Raw genomic sequence first — 19,135 nt, 5'->3', positions numbered from 1 at the left:
GGTGCAGGCAAATTCAATGGAGGTACTATTACTGGTGCAATCGGAAGAGGCAGAGGAGCAGGTGGAGGAACAACAACCGGAGGAATAGGAACAACAGGTTGGGCAGGAAGAGCAGGAATAACAGCAGGAAGAGGTACAGCAGGAGGAAGAGGAACATACGGAGGTGCAGAGGCACCAGGCCTTCGTTCATTTAACAATTTGTCGATAAACTCATCAGAAACATGAAGATCTTTAGAAGGATAGATTTTCTGAATAACGAGTGAGAAAGCCCTGTCCATATTCCTAACCGACTCAGACTGTTTGTCCTGATCATATAACAACGCCTTTTCAGCATTTGTTTTATGACGGCGCACATGTTTTTCCCTAATTTTAAGCTGCTGCAACGCTTCTCTTTTCCAATTTTGCAAAACATCAAATGCTGCAGGTCTGGCCTCTTTTTTAACAAGACTGACTCTAAATATTCAATATGAGGGATCTCAAAACTACCATTGACTGGCCACTGAAGTTCGGAGGCATGTCTGGTTTGTCTGTGCCAAATTTTATTAAATACTACACTTCCAATGCCATGCTTACAGTACATAGTACATGCCGGTGACCCCTCCTGTGGTGCCGGACGGCTAATTTCCAAAGATTGTCTATCGCTGCGGAATAATGCCCTAAAGCAGCTAGACAATTTCCCAGGCATTTCTCAAATACTCGGTGTTACCTGGTCAATAATTGTGTCTGCAGATACAATGCGCCAAATTCAAATTGTCAGGGTTGAATTAAGAGTCGGGTAACGACTCACCTGACCAAACCTAAGGAGGACCGATCGGTTTACAAAGGACTTACCTAACGAATTTTACCTTGAGTATGGTGATTTCGGCAAATCTGCCCGCCTCAAAAAAATTGACCCTCGTCAAGATGCCGTCTCAGACCACACGGCTATCGTCCAGGGAACGGATAGTGCAGCGCTGTTGAGGTGTCGCGTCTCGTTCAGTCGGGCCCGTTATGTCACACCGTCCGATCCCGGTCCGATAGCGTGCGTCAACCTTCAATAATCCGGCATCAATCTTGAGGGTCCCTATTCCGGGCGCCATCTGTGAAAACAAGGAAATAATATGAGGCAGGGTAACCAAAAAGGAAACACACCAAACACAGGTTACAAAGGAACATACAAAGTATTTTATTTTATACTGAATCCAGTTACAAAAGAACAGAACAAAATTCAGATAGCTATCGACCCTCAGTACAACACAGCGAACTCCGGCGTGGTTCGGTGTGCTCAGTGAGTGCAAATATTCATTGAAACAGTCAGGCTTTTATACATTTCTCCAGCCTGTTGTCCAGCCTTTCTGCAGGTTAACCATTCCATAAATAAGTTACTGCTCTAGGGTCCCTTGCCAGGTCAAATCTAGCTCATCTTATGTTTATACATTAACAAGAAGAAATGGTAATAATGTATGCTCTAGGCCTAACATTACAATGTGGGACTTAGTTTATACAATGTAGTTAAGCAGGTGTTCTCATTCAATTATAGATCAGTTTCAGTGATACAGGTAATCCATTGCACACAGGTCAGCAGAAGGACAAGGTCTCAGCTCATGACCCTAACAAGTGGCCTGCAGGCAAGTTATACATTAGCTGTACAGAGGTCATGACAATCGAGTTCTGTTCTGAATAACATAGGCTACCATTTTAGCTCACATGGTGACTTTATAGAGCAAGAAAACCTAAAATGGCGGCTTGACCCAAAATGACAGTTTACATGGTTTCTAAGGTCAGGACCTTGCAATGCGAGTTTATTCACATGTAGTTTATAAGCAGCTTGTTAGCAGCTTGGCGTAGGCCAATATACATATATTCATAGAAATAGGAGGCACGATATAATTTCTAGTTTGACACATCGTCAAGGAAGTTTGGGGGATGTTTGGGCAGGTTTGGGCTGATTTGTGGGAAAAAACATACACAAAATAACTTAAAAGACTTCAGGAACAGAGAGAAAGGTTAGGAGAAATGAAGGATCGTGTGAGGCTGGCAGTGGCAGAGGTTAACAAGAAGAAATGAAGTCCTGTGCAAATATTATCCAAGTAGGACAACACATTGAATTCTGCAGCAAGATTTTTCAATATATATATAAATGTGTAATTTGCAGGTACCAGGCTGGAATCTGGGTAAGAAGAACCCAGCCTTTCATCTTTCTGAAGTAAATCAAATGAGTGAAGTTGAAATGGCGAAATATGAGATTCCATGTCAGAATAGCAGATTCAGCCACATGTCAGGCATGCCTGGGTCTGCTTTTCATCATTCAGAAGTTGGAGGTCATTATAAATTAGCTGGTCCAGAATTAACATGCCTGTAATTCCATTTAACAGCACGTTGCTGGACTGTCAAACTACAAGTTTGCTGCCAGTGGGGTGGCCTGATTTAAGTCCAACCAAGAGCAAGAGGTAAGTCAGGCACCTGTGAGACCCCTGAAGTTGTCTCACCCGCTAGTCTCCGGGGATCTGTCATCCAGGTGGCCAGGACACGCCCATCACTTTTGGATCCATTTCCTGGGGGTGGACTAGTGCGGCAGGATCACCTGGATGAGGGCTCATCGCGGAGTGGAAGTGGGACAGTGGAGGGTGAGATGCGGTATTCCTTTCCCAATAACATCCTTTCCCTATCCTACAAGGTAGGATACCTAGGAACTCAACCCCACTCCTTTTCCGACACAAACTCTTTCTCACGGACTATTCACTGTGAGCAACACCGGACTAACACCAGAGCCGTATACCTGACATGTCCCAACACCATGGACAGACAAGGCCAGGCAATTACAGATTATTACACACACCTGACTTCCATCACACTTCCCCACACAGATAAAAGGCGGAGCATGAAAGCACACTCTAAGTGAGGCAAAGCACACGAGGAAACAGCAGCTCCAAGATGGCAGTTTTATACAAGGAGAAAGGCGGTGAGACCAGAGAGAGTCGCAAGAAGGGAAGTACCTGTGACCTCTAAAGACCATTACTTTCAAGAGCCTTGGAAAGTAAGAAACCGAAGTCCAGGAAATCAGGCTGATCAAACCTGCACAGTGTGTCAGAGGTACACAGACTCTCCTGCATCGATAACCAAGCCGGGGAGGAACGATTGCTGCCGTGGTACTGTTGTGGGCTCCTAAGACAAAGAGAGATCAGAAAAGGTAGCACAGCCAGTAAGTCAGAGAGACTGACAGCAAACCAGCGTGAGTTTTGAACCAAGGTTGCAAGTGGCACCATTGTACAAAGGGAACCGTGTGTGAGGCGTTTGCAAGGAGCAATGCAAGTATAATTGGAACCAAAGAAGTAATTGAACTTTGTGATTGAACTTTGGAAGGCAACCCAAGATACCATACACAGAGTGGTCCAGTGCCACGTTGGCGCCCATTCGAAGGTCTCTGTTAGGTATACAACAGATGCTGAGTGTCAGAAAAGGAATACTGAGATCGAAGTGCTCATGCAACGGGTCTTGCTAAGTCCTGTGCACATTTGAAAGGCTTTGATAGTTTAAAGTACATGGCAATTGGTCCGAGCCTGGCTCAGGGAGACAAATTGACCAAGAGAAAGGGATCTGAGCCCAGCTGAGGGGGCCCTAGGGTATACCATGAATCACCTGAGAAGAAATTCTCTGAACATAGTTGAAAGGGTTCTGAGCCCAGAAGAGGGGATTCAACGTGGAAACTTTTGGTTTGGAAAAGGATATGAGCCCGGCTGAGGGGGATCCACGGCAAACACCCAAAATGAATACTGGTAAAAAGGAAAATAATGTTTGCGTGTTGGTTTTGTATACACCAGGTCCTTTGAGTCAAGAGACTTGCAAGGAGCAAAGAGACTTGGACATAAGAGGTCCTGAACTATGAAAATAGAACTGTATTCTCATGGCACCGAAGCCAGAGTGTGCACTTTGCTTGAGTAAACCGCCTGACCCTGTGCAGAAAACGTGGGGAAAGGGGGGCCAACGGCCCAATCATCCTGACTTATCATTTTGGAACATGTCTTTCTTTTTCATGAACTATTTGTAAATTAGTGGTAAGGATTGGCAATCTTTTTTTGTGTAGGCACTTTTTGATTTTACAAGACTCCACTAGGACTGCATTATTATCATTTGATGGGCGTAGCTTGCTCCCATCTTAGATTTAGGTTTAGATAGGTGTTTATCATACCCTTGAAAAAGTTCCAAAAACAACCTTGAACTGTGGTCACTTGTGTCTGTCTTACTATTGCCACAAAATTCAAAGGAGGATCTTGTCAAGCGGAACTCCACAACAAATGAAATAATATTTGAACAGACTTCAAATGAACGGCTGGATGAAGGCTAAATCTCCATCTACGGTGCGTTGCATGGATAATGTTGCCTTTTTTTTAAAGACTGTGAGCTTCTTGGTTCTTTTAGACAGACCAATTTATTGAGGTCTGTTTGCTGCGTGGTTGACTCGACATTGGTCATCGCATGACGAGGTTCCACACTTAGGTTGAGAATTTGAACCTTCAAATTACATATTGCAGATTGTGTAATAACATTCAAGAAGGATGTTTGTTTCAGAAATAAGCTGCAAACGAGTAAAATTGGCCAAATTCCAGATCAACTCTTGTGACCTTGAGTGCATTGGAGTGCTTCGTCCTGAAGAAGACAGGCCTCAGCTGGTTTCCAGCTAGACGCATTATTTCATCGAAACTACTACCTTTACAAAATGTTCCAATAGGATGACACTTGGCGTATTTTCACTGTTTATCCATAGGATACTGTAGTTATATTAATAAACTTGTCATGTTCAATATATGTCTTTAGTTTAGTTTTGATTTAGCTTTCCTCCAGCAGTTAATTTGAAGTCTGTTTAAATATTTTTTACTTTGTTGTGGAGTTCCGCTTGACAAGATGCTCCTTTGAATTTTGTGTTAGTTCTTCACCTTTGTGAGCGATGAAGGGGATGCCCATCTCTCTTGTTTCTGTCTTACTATTGCCACCATGCGTTCCTTACACACCCCGCTGGCAAAAAAGTCCAGTATTACCGGTGCCAGTAATACCGGCAATCCCCCCATGGAGTCCTTTGGGACTCAATGGAATGAGGATGAACCTTCCCTTAATGGCACCTGTAATTTGCCAGTGATTCCGGCATATTAGGTGCCGGTAACGGTACTACCATCTGGTGGTGTCTCAACAGATTTACCGGCAGGATACCCCCAGACTTATGAGCCCCATTGTGCATTATTGAGGTTTATATTATTAGAATTTAGGGAATTAAAAACAGACATGGACCTCTGGAAAGCTAATAGAGTTGGGCAGTGTCAGTCATGCATTGTGGGTGAATGAAGTTTCATCTGCCGAGTTTCGTTTCATGTGGACTACTGAGGTTATTTAATAATAGTAAGAGTCCATGGGTTCAGGTCAATGATACTAGAAAGGTCAGTAGGGCTGAAGAAGGGTCAGTCATATGTCAAGCATTCATGAAAGGCATAGGACTGATATTCCTTAAATGAATACTTCCTGTTCCTTCCTGTGAGGCTAAAAATCTTGGTGTCATCTTCAACTCCACCCTTTCCTTCCCTCCTCACATCTCTGACGTCTCTAATAAGTCACACTTTCAGCTGCATCTCCTCAGAGGTATTCTGCTTTTTCTCACTTCCCCCAGAAGCTCACTGTCTCTAGAGCCCTGGTCTTCTCCAGGGTGGACTATTGAAACAGCCTCTTTCTAACTCTTACTGTCTCGACGCTGTACAACTCATCTAGAACAGGACTGTGAGATTTGTCCTTGGCCTCAAGCCCAGGGATCATGTCTCTCCAGCTCTGAAATTGCTTCACTGGCTCCTTGTGGCTGCAAGGATCAAATTCAAGACCCTTTGCATCACCCACAAGGCTTTCTGGAGCCTGGGACCGCACTAACTTCAACTTTCTCTTCCTAAACATCGGGCCTCATTACAACTCTGGCGGTAGCCGTGCAAGCAAAACCGGCACGACTGCTGGCAGAGTTGCATTTTTACCGGCACCCGCAAAAGGACAAGAACCGGCTCATGCCAAGTTCAGCGGACCCGGTAATTGCCGATTTGCGGGTGCCGGCAATAAGGGACTCCCCACCCCCATTTGGCCCAATAGGTCTGAATGGGAATGGAACGTCGGATGCACCGGCACCATTGAGAATGGTGCCGGTGCATCCGACGTGCTGTGCTCATGGGTGTCACTCTGCCCGTCAGGTCAGACCTGGCGGGCTGGCATGCACCCACGACACAGCTCGTAGTATGGCGTTCTGGGAACTACGGTATCGGCATGCTTACCGGTACCATAGTTCTCGGACCGCCATGCTTATAATGAGGCCCATCTTCCTTCTTGAGCTCTCTGCTCATCCACCTCCAATTCACTGAGGGTCAGACGCAGAGAATGGGGGGCAGAACTCTTTCCTCGGCTGTGGCCTCCCTCTGGAACAGTCACTCAAACTTGATTAGAACCACCTCCAGTTCCGGAAGCAACTCAAGACCTTCCTTTTTGCTTCAGCGTTTTCTCTTCCTCTACCCTGCTAATGTCCCTGATAGCTCTGCACACTTGTTATCTGACCACCCCTGAACTTGGGCCCAGGCCCCTGCATGTCCAGTTGCCCTTGCACTGACTTCGGGATCCCTCATCACTTAAGGGTCTGAACCTGTAACACTACAATCCCTTCTCTTTGCAGTTAAGAGCCACCCTGTGGCAGCACTAATTGAGTCACCTGCACTTCTCATCACCCCCTTTGTCACTTCACCCCTCCAACCTTCCCCGCACTTGCGCAATCTGTATGACACAAGGCCTTGTAAGATCATTGTTTGTCCTCCTTCCGTTTCCCCCTTCTTGCCTTGTCACGCCTAGAGAAATTTGTGTACAGGTGCGTTATAAATGACTTATCATATCATATCATATCATATCAATTAGTCAGGTAGGATTTCAATGCTATGAGCTCTGTCCCGGGGAAAAATACACACCATATCTACAGTAAGATACCTGTGGGTAAAGGGAGTGACATTTATGCTCCCAACACTAATGTATGCAAGAGTGCTGACCAGTGCATACTTTGTGCTGTAGCACAGCCACCTGGAAATGTGCAGGCCACCTTTGTGAATAAGATGACCTGCACATTTCTCAAAGGATGCAAACAAAAAAAAGGATCCTCTACACATTTTTTATTTGTATTTTTGTGAATTTTGCACTCATTGTTTTTCACAGATGACATTTTTTTCAGCACAACGAAAGAGTTTACTATGGTTTCTATATTGAAGAAAAAGACCGCATTGGTCATTTAGACACTTTGCTTTCTTTGGGCATCGCTAGCAGGAAAGGTTCTGAACTTATATCCTATTCTATTAACGTTATACTATTTTTGCTTTCAACATGTGCTGGGAAGAAGGCCTCTGACCTCTTCAACCCAATGTTTATAGCAGCATTTCTTCAACGTGAATTGTCATAAGCTTCTTAACCTGAATCGGTCACTTGAATCCCTAAGGGTTGAGTTAAACCCGAATCACCTGAATACAGTCAAAATGTGGGTAATTCAGGGTTCGACTAAATGTATTCACCCAGGGGGTTATCTGTAGGTCTTCAGGATGAGGCCTTGGACAGAAGTGTGGCACAGAGCCCCCTCCTGCATGCATCAGGGAACACATGTTTTGGTCACTTTTCAGGCTACAACTATTGAGGATTTGTCCCATGGGTGATTTTATATTTGCGATTCAATAGTAAAATTACCTTCACTAGTAAGTGTTGCATGATAATATAGCTTTATGCTGTGTTTCCCTCTGTATCTGCATAGCTATTAGGTTTCCCAGGCCATGCTTGAGAAGGCCTCACAGTTCTATTTTTGCTTTGGAATTCTGGGAATTGTGGTTTCACTAAATTTCAAAGAGTAAAGGAAAAACTACAAGTGCCAGAATTCAAAGGGAAAAACATAGGAATGGATGGCCTTCAGACGCATGAGTACTGGAAACTTGAGAGCTCTGTATCGTTTAGTCTGTGCTGCCCGCTAATTTATGGCTGCTGTCTGTCATTCTAACCCTACTCGTCCTTACTACTGCTAAAATACTGCTCCATTTGCACATCGTAAACCCACATATTTACACTCAGTGTTCTCATCGGGTACTTTTTCACCACCTTCCTTTTCTGTAGCCTCACGCAAACTGCACAGTTCACATTAGCAACACAAACGGCATAAAAGCAGCAGAGGGGAGTGGTTTTGTGCTCTGCTTAAATCATGAGAGATGAAATTTACTAAACCATTGCTTGTGGGCAAATATTGGGCTATGATGAAAAGGCAACTGGAAAGACATGTTCACTTGATGGAAGAAAGCCTTGGGGGATTCCAAGCTCCTTCATTCTTCTCTCTGAATACATCTTTGCTAAGGCCTCGTAGGCCCTATAAGCCATTTAGTGAGGCAGATTGCTTCGAAGCTTCCTTACCTGCTTGCTTGTATTCCTGGTTTTTGACCTGTCTTGCTGCATTGACTGGTGTTCTTGTCCAGACACGCTGCGACTACTTGCAGCTGAAGGAGCTCTTCCCACGAGTGACAGTCGACTTCGCATGCACCACACCCTTGTGTAAGCAATTATTTGCAGCTGAGAGTATTAGAGTTGGACGCCTGGTGTAAACTTCAGACGCTTTACTCAAATTATCAACACAGACGATCATTATCGTGCTGTAAGTCTGTATGTTTTTTTTATGAAGACAGGAAACCGTTGTTAGTTACCTTCCTGTCCCAACACCACAAACATGCTGCACAAAATATGCTGCTTACACATTGTAGGATTCTGAAAAGTGACATACCTCTAACAAAGTGGCAACATGACTAAAGAGTGTACCCTGTGATAATTCAAATGTCTGTTTCAGAAATCCAAGGTGGGATTAAAGAACGAAATCACTAAATCGATAAAACAAAAAACTCTATTTTGCTTTGTAAATTGCAAGTACTTGTTTTTTGTTTTGACTGCAAATTGGTACTAATTAACAGTGCTTTGCATCACTAAATGTGAATATATTTTTGTATTTATGGGATTTTAAAAGCACAAATTTAACTGGGAATAAATGGAACGCTCTAGGTAGCGGACACACACAGGAGGTCAGAAGTAAGATGTCAGGGGTAGCATGGCAGCAGGGTGGGTACAAGGGGCAGGGCTTCATTTGTGCCGTGCCGAACGAACACCAGAACCTTTTTTTTTTTAGCAAGACATTCCTTCTTAGTGAGCATCAGTTAGGATCAGTTTCAATTGTTATTTCTGTCGATATATGTTTCAATATGTGTTTGCAGTGTCTTGTTTGTCAACAATAAACGTTTTTATTTTCTAAAACAAAGTTGGCATGCATTGTAAAAGGGTGTCACTGCGAACTGGAGAAAGCAAGGAGTAGTTGATTGCGCACGTGCCGCTGCCGTGGCAAAATGTGCGCTCACTACTTGTTTCAGTCCGTGCTCTCCGAGGCAGATGAGCCGGCAAAAGAGAACTTGTAGTCCCTGGCCCGCACATAGCAGTGGAGTTTGCCAGTTCTCGGCGCCAGGCGGGTGGGTGCAACTAACAGCTCATTGGGTGGAGAAACAAAACTGATATGGCTGTGGCTTCAAGTGGTGGCAATTTCATGAATTGAGCTTGACTGTGCCCTGCAGCCCAGAGGTCGAAGGATGTAACACTGGCACAAAAGATGAATAATTCTGCTCAGTGTTAGGGAGAATTCTCATAAATGTGCTAATTGCCTTCACCTTAGGGACCCCCAGCAACTTTGCTGGATTTTGAGGACTTGATTTTTTTTACCTGGAGAGAGTGTGGCCCTTTCTTCCTGCTCTCTCTTGTATTTTGATGTGTGTTTTACTCTTGTGTCTTTAATTATGGAGTTTTAGACAACTCCATAGGCATCATCTTTTCATGTGTGGCACACAGCACCCTCAGTGCAGTGACACAAGCAAGCTTTTTAGGCTGTCCCCAGGTTTAAATACCTTCTCTGGGATAAACTACTGTTTTCCAGAGAAAGTAAAGTTAAATTGACTTTACCAGTCTTTTTTAATTCCTAGACCCAGCACACCCTATCTTACATTAGAGTGCTGGAGGGGTTGCCTAGTATCCCCTATGTCTAGAAACTCATGTAGCAGTCCAATGCCACCCTTACCTCTCAACATTGCTGGTGGCAGTGGTTTTACAACAAATTACCATGATTTTTCCTGACCGCCCACACAGGTAGCGTTAAATCACAGGAGCCATGTTTTTCAAGAAGGCGTCTGAGCCTCCTTTGATTAAACGGGTCCTGGTCTTCTTTTTTCGCCATTTCATTTTGGAAAGGTTCTTCTAGAGTTTGTCACTGCGCGCCAACCTAGCTTTGGTCCCTTTGTTCTTACGCCCAAGTGTCTGGGGTGGGTAGGAAGTGAGGGAGGTGTCCGAAAACTCCCTGTGCTTAGTTTTCTTGTAGACCCAAATGCACTCTGGCGTGATTGGCTGGCTGACTGTCCAGCAAGGATAGCCAGCCGGCTGGGTGAGTGGCAGCTAGGCTGGAATGAATGGGGGAAATCTGTTTAAAAGGCGAGTCTCTTGGCTTGGAAGGCAGAGTCGACCACAGGAACAAAAGAACCGAAGACGAGCTGGAAGAGGACAGCTGCTGCAACTCCTGGACCGTTGGTTTGCCCAGTGAAGCCCTGCTGCAGGTCCAAATCACCAAGTTCATCTCGATAGAGAAGCCCTTCAAGGACGGCTTCTCCCTTTGAGTTGGTGGGACCAAACAACTTGTAAGCCACCTGGGTACCATTCTCGGAGCTGGTTGTATTTTCCTCAGAGTGCTGCAGGAAACCAAATAGCCAGGGAGAAAGACACCAGTTTGTGTGCTTGACGACAGCTACCGGAATCGAATATTTGCAAGTTTGCCAGCTTTGTGACCAGTTCCCCGACATCTTCCCTCTTGTCCCCACGACTGAGGCTCAGGAACAGCGAGATCTGCAGGAACTGCCAGGAACAGAAGTCTTCAGCTGCATCTTTTTCTTCAATATAAGTTACTGTGAAAACCCAACCGAGAGAATTTACCTCTCACTGCGAAAGTGCGTGAAACTTTGGCAACTTGCAGGCCTAGTCAGCTTGTGACCCGACATATAAAGCTTTCTTCTAGTAACTACTTCTGAGACTAGCAGAAATGTTTTTACTGATACAAGACTCCAGTCCATTGACTTTGGCCTACCTATTGCATTGGATCAACTCCTCTGGTGAACTCAAACTATTTGCCCTATTTAAGAATAACTCTACTATTCATTTTATTAACTTATACCTTTTTGCTCCTACTTCAAATGCTCTGAATGCTATTTTGCTCCACCTTCAAAGTAGTTTAAATGCATCAGAACTGGGTAGTGTGATCTATTCTGTAGACTATTTCTGTGTGATATTGATTGCCTCCTTTTAGTGAATGTTTTCTAACTGACTGTGTAATAAATTAATACGTGTTTTACCAAGAAACCTTGAGTATTAGAGTCTATTTTAATACTTGTGATTGTAGACCTCTGTGTAACTTCATTACAGCTCACATTCCCTCTTGAGATAGGCCTGGCTGCTCAGCTCGCTACCAAAAACTGTGTGGTACAGACGTATACCAAAGGTTGGTTTTGCTTACACCTGTAGTCATAGTTGTGTGTAGCGGGTCTGCTTTTCATCATTCAGAAGTTGGAGGTCATTATAAATTAGCTGGTCCAGAATTAACATGCCTGTAATTCCATTTAACAGCACGTTGCTGGACTGTCAAACTACAAGTTTGCTGCCAGTGGGGTGGCCTGATTTAAGTCCAACCAAGAGCAAGAGGTAAGTCAGGCACCTGTGAGACCCCTGAAGTTGTCTCACCCGCTAGTCTCCGGGGATCTGTCATCCAGGTGGCCAGGACACGCCCATCACTTTTGGATCCATTTCCTGGGGGTGGACTAGTGCGGCAGGATCACCTGGATGAGGGCTCATCGCGGAGTGGAAGTGGGACAGTGGAGGGTGAGATGCGGTATTCCTTTCCCAATAACATCCTTTCCCTATCCTACAAGGTAGGATACCTAGGAACTCAACCCCACTCCTTTTCCGACACAAACTCTTTCTCACGGACTATTCACTGTGAGCAACACCCGACTAACACCAGAGCCGTATACCTGACATGTCCCAACACCATGGACAGACAAGGCCAGGCAATTACAGATTATTACACACACCTGACTTCCATCACACTTCCCCACACAGATAAAAGGCGGAGCATGAAAGCACACTCTAAGTGAGGCAAAGCACACGAGGAAACAGCAGCTCCAAGATGGCAGTTTTATACAAGGAGAAAGGCGGTGAGACCAGAGAGAGTCGCAAGAAGGGAAGTACCTGTGACCTCTAAAGACCATTACTTTCAAGAGCCTTGGAAAGTAAGAAACCGAAGTCCAGGAAATCAGGCTGATCAAACCTGCACAGTGTGTCAGAGGTACACAGACTCTCCTGCATCGATAACCAAGCCGGGGAGGAACGATTGCTGCCGTGGTACTGTTGTGGGCTCCTAAGACAAAGAGAGATCAGAAAAGGTAGCACAGCCAGTAAGTCAGAGAGACTGACAGCAAACCAGCGTGAGTTTTGAACCAAGGTTGCAAGTGGCACCATTGTACAAAGGGAACCGTGTGTGAGGCGTTTGCAAGGAGCAATGCAAGTATAATTGGAACCAAAGAAGTAATTGAACTTTGTGATTGAACTTTGGAAGGCAACCCAAGATACCATACACAGAGTGGTCCAGTGCCACGTTGGCGCCCATTCGAAGGTCTCTGTTAGGTATACAACAGATGCTGAGTGTCAGAAAAGGAATACTGAGATCGAAGTGCTCATGCAACGGGTCTTGCTAAGTCCTGTGCACATTTGAAAGGCTTTGATAGTTTAAAGTACATGGCAATTGGTCCGAGCCTGGCTGAGGGAGACAAATTGACCAAGAGAAAGGGATCTGAGCCCAGCTGAGGGGGCCCTAGGGTATACCATGAATCACCTGAGAAGAAATTCTCTGAACATAGTTGAAAGGGTTCTGAACCCAGAAGAGGGGATTCAACGTGGAAACTTTTGGTTTGGAAAAGGATATGAGCCCGGCTGAGGGGGATCCACGGCAAACACCCAAAATGAATACTGGTAAAAAGGAAAATAATGTTTGCGTGTTGGTTTTGTATACACCAGGTCCTTTGAGTCAAGAGACTTGCAAGGAGCAAAGAGACTTGGACATAAGAGGTCCTGAACTATGAAAATAGAACTGTATTCTCATGGCACCGAAGCCAGAGTGTGCACTTTGCTTGAGTAAACCGCCTGACCCTGTGCAGAAAACGTGGGGAAAGGGGGGCCAACGGCCCAATCATCCTGACTTATCATTTTGGAACATGTCTTTCTTTTTCATGAACTATTTGTAAATTAGTGGTAAGGATTGGCAATCTTTTTTTGTGTAGGCACTTTTTGATTTTACAAGACTCCACTAGGACTGCATTATTATCATTTGATGGGCGTAGCTTGCTCCCATCTTAGATTTAGGTTTAGATAGGTGTTTATCATACCCTTGAAAAAGTTCCAAAAACAACCTTGAACTGTGGTCACTTGTGTCTGTCTTACTATTGCCACAAAATTCAAAGGAGGATCTTGTCAAGCGGAACTCCACAACAAATGAAATAATATTTGAACAGACTTCAAATGAACGGCTGGATGAAGGCTAAATCTCCATCTACGGTGCGTTGCATGGATAATGTTGCCTTTTTTTTAAAGACTGTGAGCTTCTTGGTTCTTTTAGACAGACCAATTTATTGAGGTCTGTTTGCTGCGTGGTTGACTCGACATTGGTCATCGCATGACGAGGTTCCACACTTAGGTTGAGAATTTGAACCTTCAAATTACATATTGCAGATTGTGTAATAACATTCAAGAAGGATGTTTGTTTCAGAAATAAGCTGCAAACGAGTAAAATTGGCCAAATTCCAGATCAACTCTTGTGACCTTGAGTGCATTGGAGTGCTTCGTCCTGAAGAAGACAGGCCTCAGCTGGTTTCCAGCTAGACGCATTATTTCATCGAAACTACTACCTTTACAAAATGTTCCAATAGGATGACACTTGGCGTATTTTCACTGTTTATCCATAGGATACTGTAGTTATATTAATAAACTTGTCATGTTCAATATATGTCTTTAGTTTAGTTTTGATTTAGCTTTCCTCCAGCAGTTAATTTGAAGTCTGTTTAAATATTTTTTACTTTGTTGTGGAGTTCCGCTTGACAAGATGCTCCTTTGAATTTTGTGTTAGTTCTTCACCTTTGTGAGCGATGAAGGGGATGCCCATCTCTCTTGTTTCTGTCTTACTATTGCCACCATGCGTTCCTTACACACCCCGCTGGCAAAAAAGTCCAGTATTACCGGTGCCAGTAATACCGGCAATCCCCCCATGGAGTCCTTTGGGACTCAATGGAATGAGGATGAACCTTCCCTTAATGGCACCTGTAATTTGCCAGTGATTCCGGCATATTAGGTGCCGGTAACGGTACTACCATCTGGTGGTGTCTCAACAGATTTACCGGCAGGATACCCCCAGACTTATGAGCCCCATTGTGCATTATTGAGGTTTATATTATTAGAATTTAGGGAATTAAAAACAGACATGGACCTCTGGAAAGCTAATAGAGTTGGGCAGTGTCAGTCATGCATTGTGGGTGAATGAAGTTTCATCTGCCGAGTTTCGTTTCATGTGGACTACTGAGGTTATTTAATAATAGTAAGAGTCCATGGGTTCAGGTCAATGATACTAGAAAGGTCAGTAGGGCTGAAGAAGGGTCAGTCATATGTCAAGCATTCATGAAAGGCATAGGACTGATATTCCTTAAATGAATACTTCCTGTTCCTTCCTGTGAGGCTAAAAATCTTGGTGTCATCTTCAACTCCACCCTTTCCTTCCCTCCTCACATCTCTGACGTCTCTAATAAGTCACACTTTCAGCTGCATCTCCTCAGAGGTATTCTGCTTTTTCTCACTTCCCCCAGAAGCTCACTGTCTCTAGAGCCCTGGTCTTCTCCAGGGTGGACTATTGAAACAGCCTCTTTCTAACTCTTACTGTCTCGACGCTGTACAACTCATCTAGAACAGGACTGTGAGATTTGTCCTTGGCCTCAAGCCCAGGGATCATGTCTCTCCAGCTCTGAAATTGCTTCACTGGCTCCTTGTGGCTGCAAGGATCAAATTCAAGACCCTTTGCATCACCCACAAGGCTTTCTGGAGCCTGGGACCGCACTAACTTCAACTTTCTCTTCCTAAACATCGGGCCTCATTACAACTCTGGCGGTAGCCGTGCAAGCAAAACCGGCACGACTGCTGGCAGAGTTGCATTTTTACCGGCACCCGCAAAAGGACAAGAACCGGCTCATGCCAAGTTCAGCGGACCCGGTAATTGCCGATTTGCGGGTGCCGGCAATAAGGGACTCCCCACCCCCATTTGGCCCAATAGGTCTGAATGGGAATGGAACGTCGGATGCACCGGCACCATTGAGAATGGTGCCGGTGCATCCGACGTGCTGTGCTCATGGGTGTCACTCTGCCCGTCAGGTCAGACCTGGCGGGCTGGCATGCACCCACGACACAGCTCGTAGTATGGCGTTCTGGGAACTACGGTACCGGCATGCTTACCGGTACCATAGTTCTCGGACCGCCATGCTTATAATGAGGCCCATCTTCCTTCTTGAGCTCTCTGCTCATCCACCTCCAATTCACTGAGGGTCAGACGCAGAGAATGGGGGGCAGAACTCTTTCCTCGGCTGTGGCCTCCCTCTGGAACAGTCACTCAAACTTGATTAGAACCACCTCCAGTTCCGGAAGCAACTCAAGACCTTCCTTTTTGCTTCAGCGTTTTCTCTTCCTCTACCCTGCTAATGTCCCTGATAGCTCTGCACACTTGTCATCTGACCACCCCTGAACTTGGGCCCAGGCCCCTGCATGTCCAGTTGCCCTTGCACTGACTTCGGGATCCCTCATCACTTAAGGGTCTGAACCTGTAACACTACAATCCCTTCTCTTTGCAGTTAAGAGCCACCCTGTGGCAGCACTAATTGAGTCACCTGCACTTCTCATCACCCCCTTTGTCACTTCACCCCTCCAACCTTCCCCGCACTTGCGCAATCTGTATGACACAAGGCCTTGTAAGATCATTGTTTGTCCTCCTTCCGTTTCCCCCTTCTTGCCTTGTCACGCCTAGAGAAATTTGTGTACAGGTGCGTTATAAATGACTTATCATATCATATCATATCATATCAATTAGTCAGGTAGGATTTCAATGCTATGAGCTCTGTCCCGGGGAAAAATACACACCATATCTACAGTAAGATACCTGTGGGTAAAGGGAGTGACATTTATGCTCCCAACACTAATGTATGCAAGAGTGCTGACCAGTGCATACTTTGTGCTGTAGCACAGCCACCTGGAAATGTGCAGGCCACCTTTGTGAATAAGATGACCTGCACATTTCTCAAAGGATGCAAACAAAAAAAAGGATCCTCTACACATTTTTTATTTGTATTTTTGTGAATTTTGCACTCATTGTTTTTCACAGATGACATTTTTTTCAGCACAACGAAAGAGTTTACTATGGTTTCTATATTGAAGAAAAAGACCGCATTGGTCATTTAGACACTTTGCTTTCTTTGGGCATCGCTAGCAGGAAAGGTTCTGAACTTATATCCTATTCTATTAACGTTATACTATTTTTGCTTTCAACATGTGCTGGGAAGAAGGCCTCTGACCTCTTCAACCCAATGTTTATAGCAGCATTTCTTCAACGTGAATTGTCATAAGCTTCTTAACCTGAATCGGTCACTTGAATCCCTAAGGGTTGAGTTAAACCCGAATCACCTGAATACAGTCAAAATGTGGGTAATTCAGGGTTCGACTAAATGTATTCACCCAGGGGGTTATCTGTAGGTCTTCAGGATGAGGCCTTGGACAGAAGTGTGGCACAGAGCCCCCTCCTGCATGCATCAGGGAACACATGTTTTGGTCACTTTTCAGGCTACAACTATTGAGGATTTGTCCCATGGGTGATTTTATATTTGCGATTCAATAGTAAAATTACCTTCACTAGTAAGTGTTGCATGATAATATAGCTTTATGCTGTGTTTCCCTCTGTATCTGCATAGCTATTAGGTTTCCCAGGCCATGCTTGAGAAGGCCTCACAGTTCTATTTTTGCTTTGGAATTCTGGGAATTGTGGTTTCACTAAATTTCAAAGAGTAAAGGAAAAACTACAAGTGCCAGAATTCAAAGGGAAAAACATAGGAATGGATGGCCTTCAGACGCATGAGTACTGGAAACTTGAGAGCTCTGTATCGTTTAGTCTGTGCTGCCCGCTAATTTATGGCTGCTGTCTGTCATTCTAACCCTACTCGTCCTTACTACTGCTAAAATACTGCTCCATTTGCACATCGTAAACCCACATATTTACACTCAGTGTTCTCATCGGGTACTTTTTCACCACCTTCCTTTTCTGTAGCCTCACGCAAACTGCACAGTTCACATTAGCAACACAAACGGCATAAAAGCAGCAGAGGGGAGTGGTTTTGTGCTCTGCTTAAATCATGAGAGATGAAATTTACTAAACCATTGCTTGTGGGCAAATATTGGGCTATGATGAAAAGGCAACTGGAAAGACATGTTCACTTGATGGAAGAAAGCCTTGGGGGATTCCAAGCTCCTTCATTCTTCTCTCTGAATACATCTTTGCTAAGGCCTCGTAGGCCCTATAAGCCATTTAGTGAGGCAGATTGCTTCGAAGCTTCCTTACCTGCTTGCTTGTATTCCTGGTTTTTGACCTGTCTTGCTGCATTGACTGGTGTTCTTGTCCAGACACGCTGCGACTACTTGCAGCTGAAGGAGCTCTTCCCACGAGTGACAGTCGACTTCGCATGCACCACACCCTTGTGTAAGCAATTATTTGCAGCTGAGAGTATTAGAGTTGGAAGCCTGGTGTAAACTTCAGACGCTTTACTCAAATTATCAACACAGACGATCATTATCGTGCTGTAAGTCTGTATGTTTTTTTTATGAAGACAGGAAACCGTTGTTAGTTACCTTCCTGTCCCAACACCACAAACATGCTGCACAAAATATGCTGCTTACACATTGTAGGATTCTGAAAAGTGACATACCTCTAACAAAGTGGCAACATGACTAAAGAGTGTACCCTGTGATAATTCAAATGTCTGTTTCAGAAATCCAAGGTGGGATTAAAGAACGAAATCACTAAATCGATAAAACAAAAAACTCTATTTTGCTTTGTAAATTGCAAGTACTTGTTTTTTGTTTTGACTGCAAATTGGTACTAATTAACAGTGCTTTGCATCACTAAATGTGAATATATTTTTGTATTTATGGGATTTTAAAAGCACAAATTTAACTGGGAATAAATGGAACGCTCTAGGTAGCGGACACACACAGGAGGTCAGAAGTAAGATGTCAGGGGTAGCATGGCAGCAGGGTGGGTACAAGGGGCAGGGCTTCATTTGTGCCGTGCCGAACGAACACCAGAACCTTTTTTTTTTTAGCAAGGCATTCCTTCTTAGTGAGCATCAGTTAGGATCAGTTTCAATTGTTATTTCTGTCGATATATGTTTCAATATGTGTTTGCAGTGTCTTGTTTGTCAACAATAAACGTTTTTATTTTCTAAAACAAAGTTGGCATGCATTGTAAAAGGGTGTCACTGCGAACTGGAGAAAGCAAGGAGTAGTTGATTGCGCACGTGCCGCTGCCGTGGCAAAATGTGCGCTCACTACTTGTTTCAGTCCGTGCTCTCCGAGGCAGATGAGCCGGCAAAAGAGAACTTGTAGTCCCTGGCCCGCACATAGCAGTGGAGTTTGCCAGTTCTCGGCGCCAGGCGGGTGGGTGCAACTAACAGCTCATTGGGTGGAGAAACAAAACTGATATGGCTGTGGCTTCAAGTGGTGGCAATTTCATGAATTGAGCTTGACTGTGCCCTGCAGCCCAGAGGTCGAAGGATGTAACACTGGCACAAAAGATGAATAATTCTGCTCAGTGTTAGGGAGAATTCTCATAAATGTGCTAATTGCCTTCACCTTAGGGACCCCCAGCAACTTTGCTGGATTTTGAGGACTTGATTTTTTTTTACCTGGAGAGAGTGTGGCCCTTTCT

The sequence above is a fragment of the Ambystoma mexicanum genome, chromosome 5p (genome assembly GCF_040938575.1).
Source record: "Ambystoma mexicanum isolate Mex_15411 chromosome 5p, UKY_AmexF1_1, whole genome shotgun sequence".
Taxonomy (NCBI): domain Eukaryota; kingdom Metazoa; phylum Chordata; class Amphibia; order Caudata; family Ambystomatidae; genus Ambystoma; species Ambystoma mexicanum.
This window is presented reverse-complemented; position numbering follows the sequence as displayed.